Source organism: Apodemus sylvaticus, chromosome 8, assembly GCF_947179515.1.
Source record: "Apodemus sylvaticus chromosome 8, mApoSyl1.1, whole genome shotgun sequence".
NCBI classification, from domain to species: domain Eukaryota; kingdom Metazoa; phylum Chordata; class Mammalia; order Rodentia; family Muridae; genus Apodemus; species Apodemus sylvaticus.
In genome coordinates this window covers 71,964,776-71,970,775 of record NC_067479.1, presented here as the reverse complement: position 1 = coordinate 71,970,775, position 6,000 = coordinate 71,964,776, and positions in this window count along the sequence as shown.

Sequence of the window (6,000 nt, the reverse complement as noted above, 5' to 3'; positions counted from 1 at the left end):
AACTTCCTTTTTAAAGCCGGAGGGTGCGATCCCGCCCCCCTGGGGTGGGGCAGGCAAAACCTTGGGGCTGTTTCCTGTGCACTTGCCTCGAAACGGCTTCCACCTGGGGAGTAACTGGGCACTGGGCGTGCCACAAAAGGAGTCCTCACCATCCAGGAACCATAGACTCCCCAGGGCAACCAGTTTCTCTTGGACCCTTGAGCTCCACCGCTTGCCAACCACATTTTGCTGAAGGGAGGATGGAGATCAGGAGGAGTTTATGGTCTTAGGCTCAGCTTTCCTGAGATCACGGAGCAAGGTGCTCCTAGTAAGGTTTGTCTTGGGCCTGGCTTTTTAAATCTTAGCTCAACCGTATTTTCTTTTCTATAGGAAACCCAAGTACTTATAGTTTAAATAGCTTGGCCAAGTAAGTATGGGAATAGTTTAGAACTGAGTTCTGCTCCACCAAGCTAGCCCTTATTTATTTATTTATTTATTTATTTATTTATTTATTTATTTATTTTTGAGACAGAGTCTCTCTATGTGGCCCTAGTTGGTTTGGAACTCGATTATACAGACCAGATTGACTCACACTCCCAGAGAGTCATTTGCCTCTGCCTCCGGACTAAGTGGACTAAATGCTGGGATTAAAGGTGTACGCTACCATGCTTGGCTTATTTATCTTTAAATTTATTTATGTGTGTGCACGTCCATGTATGTGGGGAGGGGTGGATATCATAGCACACACAGGTGTGTGTGTACGTGCGCGTCAGAAAACAACCTCAAGTGTTGGACCTAATCTTCCTCCCTTGTTTGAGATAGGTTCTCTGCTGTGTGCATAATGCTATCTAGCCTGTGAATGTCCCAGTATTCTCCTGTCTCTTATCTTATTGTGGAAACACTGGGAGGGCAGACGTGGGCTACTGTCCCCCGTGTCACTTGAGTTATGGGGATATGAGTTCAGGTCTTCATGCTTGCACGACAAGAGCTTTGCCTACTAAGCTGTTCCCCCCTTTATCCCCTCCAGCTCAAGTTAGCTTATTTTTGCAAATGCCTCTGGGCTATATAAGTATACCAGTAGTGTAGGCGGCAGCCCCAGGCATGAGACATGCAGCAGTGCATTAAAGGGCCTGTCTCTGAATTCCTGCCCAGCACGCAGCACGAGCAGCTGCTAAGTAGGGAAGTTCCAGGATCGATCCCAGGGCATTGTAATCTGGGTAGGCGTGCTGGCCCTACAATAGAGCTCCTGCCTTTGTGATGTCTACCTTAGCAACTCCGACTCCGGGCTTCTACCCTTTCCCTTGTGTGGCACCTTTGGCAAGTAAATAGTCTGATTTGTGCTTCGGGCAAGCGTAGCAGGTGCTCTTGATGAAGGCTTTTCAAGACTCCGGAGTGTCAGAGTGTTGGGTAACAGCACTGGTGGTGTACACCTCTAATCCCATCATCCCAGGCCTCGGGAAGCAGAGGCAAGCAGACCTCTAGGACCAGCCTGGTCGAAAGGAGTTCAAGGTCAGCTAAGGCTGCATAGCAAAACCTTGTCTCAAAATAAATAAGTAAAAACAAATTTAAGGTAGGGGCTGGAGAGATGGCTCACCAGTGGAGAGCAGTGGTTGGTCTTCCAGAGGACCCAGGCTTGATTCCCACTACATACATGGTGGTGCACAATTGCATATAACTACAATTCCAGGGGGATCTGCCACCTTCTTGCGTCCTCTGTGGGTACTAGGCATACATGTGGTCACAGACTACATGCAGATAAAACAAAAAAATCAAATTAAATCTGAAAAGAATTTAAAAGTAGACCACAGATACTTTATCGCTCCGTGGCACGGAGGCTGGAGGTAGACGTAACTGGATTCAGCCGTAGCGTTCAGTCCTTAATAGGAAGATCCAGCCTCAAGCTCACACGCTGGAGCAATTTCACTGCTCCCTGTTCCTTCCTCCCAGGCTCAGTAAGCCCCAGTTCCCCCACTCTCCACTGAAGAACACTTCAGATGCCTTATAAAAGAGACATGCCATTAGTCCCAATACTCCAGAGGCAGAGTTAGGCCAGCCTGGTCTACAGCCAGGGCTACACAGAGAAACCCTGTCTCAAAACCAAACCAAAACCATATGCCATCCTCTGTGACTGGTCTACTTCATTCAGACACAGAAAGGCTTTCTCCTTTCGAACGTTGTGATGACAGTGTTGTGAACATTATCGTAGAGAAGCTATCTGAATCCCAGCTTCTAGTTCTTTTTGGCGGTGGAAGCTCTCAGGGCAGATGCTGTTTGGAAGGAGTCGCCCCTCTCGGCAGCGTGGGTTTGGAAGGATGCTCAGCGGTTTGGGCTGAATGTGTTGGAAACCTTCCTCTCCTTACTGCACCTCAGAGTTCATGAACTCTCAGTGTCCATCATTAGGAATGTCGTCCGTGGAGGGGAAATACATGTTCATTATTTTAGAACTGTTGTCTTTTTACTCCTTGAAAAAATTACGTCAGCAGGACGTATGATCTGTGCTTACATTTTCCCCTCTTCTGTGCGATTCCAAGCTTAGGTGGGCTAAACCTCCTCAATCCTTACTCTAAGCTTTACAGTAGTCTTGCCGTCTTTGCCAAATTTAAAGGGGGCTCTTTTTCAGGGGACCAATATGCTCACCTGTGACTCCAGTTTTGCCATTTTAGTAGTGACAGGAATTTTTGGCTGATGGTCCTCCCCCCCCAAACTATCTGGGACTTTAAAAATTATTTTCTTGTTTTTTTTAAAATTTTTAATATGTTCTAGTAATGGGACGGTAACAACAACAACAGTGTGGACGTACCAAATGCCACCAAATTGTATATTTCAAATATGTAAAATGATGCATTTTAAGTTACACATACTTTACAAGTAAAAAGGATCTGCTAAAGGTAAGATTTCATGTATCAGAAAAAAGATCCAGGGACTGGGGAATGTGACCCATTTGGTGCAGTGCTTTCTCTCTTTCTAGAAGCCCTGAGTCGGATCCAGGTGTGTGTAAATCTGGAGCATGCTGCAGGCTGGAATCCTATATCCCCAGTCCTCTGCGGGTGGTGGCAGGGGGACCAGAAGTTTAAGGTTATTATTAGTTACATAGTGAGTTTAAGGCCAACCTGGGCTACATGAGACCTTGCCTCAAAAAAGGGATGTATGTGGTATATGAAGATAGATTAATGAATATTTAATAAATGAATGGATATTTAACGATTTGTATTAATAAGCATTTTAGCTGGGTGTAGACATTAAATATTATTGGTGAATAAAAGAAACATATACAACTTGGAATAATAACGTGTGCCTGTAATCACAACACTTTGCAGGTCTAGGCAAGAAGATGAGAAATTCAAGGTCATCTGATAATTCCCAAATTCGAGGCCAGCCTGAGCTACAGGGTCAGAGAGGGCCCATCCCTAACAACAGAAATGAAAAGAAACAATAAAGGAAAAGAAGAAGTGTGTACAAACCTTTTAAGAAAAATATCTGAATAAGAGATAGATATATTGGCCCAGCACAGGGGAGGCTGAGGCAGGAGAATGGTGAATTTGAAGCTAGCCTGGTCTACATAGTAAGATTCTGTCTCAAACAAAACTGAGTGATCAAGTAGGAATATGTTCCAAGGAGTTGTTCCCAGATAGGGGGTTCATGGGTTTTTATTTTCTTGTATTTTATGTTACTTATTTAGCCGAGGGCAGAAGAGGGTGTCAGATCCCCGGGAATCGGAGTTAGAAGCTGTTGGGGGCCACTTGCCTCGGTCACTGAGAACTTAACTTGGATCCTACAGAAAAGTCATCTCCCCAGCCCTCTATATCCTTATTTAAAACTTGATATTTTAATTTTTCCGAGGTGAATTTGTGAGGTATGCACTGAATTACAGCCTCCTGTCTCTCCTTGCTGTCCAACTTTTGTTCCTAACTGAAACTACTAGGCCATGGAGTTTGCTTAGGGTAAGATTCTGACAGGGACAAACTTGGAGATGTGTGTGTGTGTGTGTGTGTCCAGTTCAGGAGGGCTGTTGTGATCCAACAAGGAAGTTCTCAGGACAAGCTTACTTTCTGTTTTCTTTTCTGCCTAGACATCATAGTGTCATCAGGGCCAATGGTAACAAGAGCTGGCCTTTCTCCTAGATAATATTCATAAAGCACTGTCAGCAAGTCGCCACAGACTGAGGTTGGACACGTCACAGACTTTTTTTTTAAGGTGGCAGTGCAGGTCCCTTGTCTCTGCCTTAACTGCTGGGAAACAGACCTCACCAGAAAGGGAGAAATATCCCAGGGGGAAAACAAAACACCACAAAAACCAAAACCAAAAATCAAACCAAACCAAACTAAAACAAACAAAAAACAAAACAAAACAAAACAACGACAGCAGCAACAACAATCTGCCACTTCAGGGACCTGCTATGCTTGGAGAAGTCACAAAACAAGTCCCAGGATTTGGGCAGAAAAGAGCTACCGAGTAAGTTTCTGCCTAAAAGGAGGGCCCTTGGTGGCTGCTAGGCCCCACTGTGCCCTTCTCCTGGCAGCTTTCTTTTGGAAGCCCCTCCAGTGCTGAAGGTCTTCTCCTGCAGGATTCCAGGCAAGGCAGAACCCCTCTTGCTTTTCTGCATCAAAGCTGAGATGCCTTCACAAAGCCACGCATGCTTCCTGCTCAGGAAAGTAACCCCACCCCCTTCCCTCACAGAAAGGATGTAGAGTGTGTTCTAGCAAATTCTACTCACAGAACCTAAGTTCCTTTTCTGAACCCTTAAGGCAAGGGGACTTACCTCAATTCTTTATTATTGTGGATAGACTAAAAGGATTTTAGAGGGGCTGGAGAGATGGCTCAGTGGTTCAGAGCACTGACTGCTCTTTCAGAGGACCTGAGTTTGATTCCCAGCACCCACATAGAAGCTTACAACTGCCTAGAATTCCAGTTCTGGTATCCAACACCTTCCTCTTGCGTCCTGTGGACACAGTGCATGGGGTGTACTTGTATGCATACAGCCAAACACTCATACATCTAAAGTAAAGACAATAAAATCTTACAGTTGGGCAGTTGTAACTGGTGCGGCTGTATGGGTACTTACAATATACCCAGTAGTTTAGAGCCCTTCTGTTTGCCAGCTGTGCCCAGCTAATGCCAAGGCATAAAGCTAGGCCTGCATTTATTTATTTCTGGACAGGGTCTTGTAGCACTGGCTGTCCTGTAACTTACTATGTAGATCAGCCTGGTGATAAACACATTTTAAAATGCACCCCCCCCCCCCCCACACACAGAGGAAATAGAGTATTGTCTAGTGGTCAAGGGATAAGCTCTGGTGCCAGTAATAAAATTCTGCTCTGTTAATTAGCAACTGTTTGATTAATCTCTCTGTCTTTTGATTAATTATAGTACCTGCTAGGCTAGGCTAGGCTAGGCTAGGTTATGATAAAGTTGGAATGAAATAAGGCACATAACAGGTGCTTGGTAGGCCCTAATCACCACTGCAACAAGCATTCCTGAATTTCCAGTACGAGATGTGTTTAGACTCAACTTTCCTTGTGGAACAGAGAGAGCTGATTTAAGGACTGCTCCGAATGGCTAGCACTTCCTTCTGATAAGCGTCCAGCTCCACCCTTTCCTCTCAGCGCCCCTTTAGTGACTCACTCTTCCCACAGTCTCTCACCCCCAGACACCTGTCCTGAGGGAGTTACTAAGGAAGTTAGTAACTCTGGCTTGCCATCCTAATCAGGACAAGGGCAGAGTCAAAGCAGAAAGTCCCTTTCGCTTTGCCTGCCTTTACAAGGTCTGACTGGGGATGGGCTCTGTGCCTGGGGCAGCAGTCAGGGTGCTTTGTAAGCAAGCTCTCGGGTGGCCTCTGGTTCGAGCTGTAGCTGTGGTGGGTCTTTCGCTGATCTTGACAGGGCCTAGGGTAAGAGGCCCATCTCTCCAGCAGCTGATAGAAGTGTGGGGAGAAGACAGGAGACTGGATGCTCTGAGGTGGCTTCCGGCTCTCGGCTCCTCCCCAGGTTTGTGATATAGTCTTATTAGATATACCACTAAGAT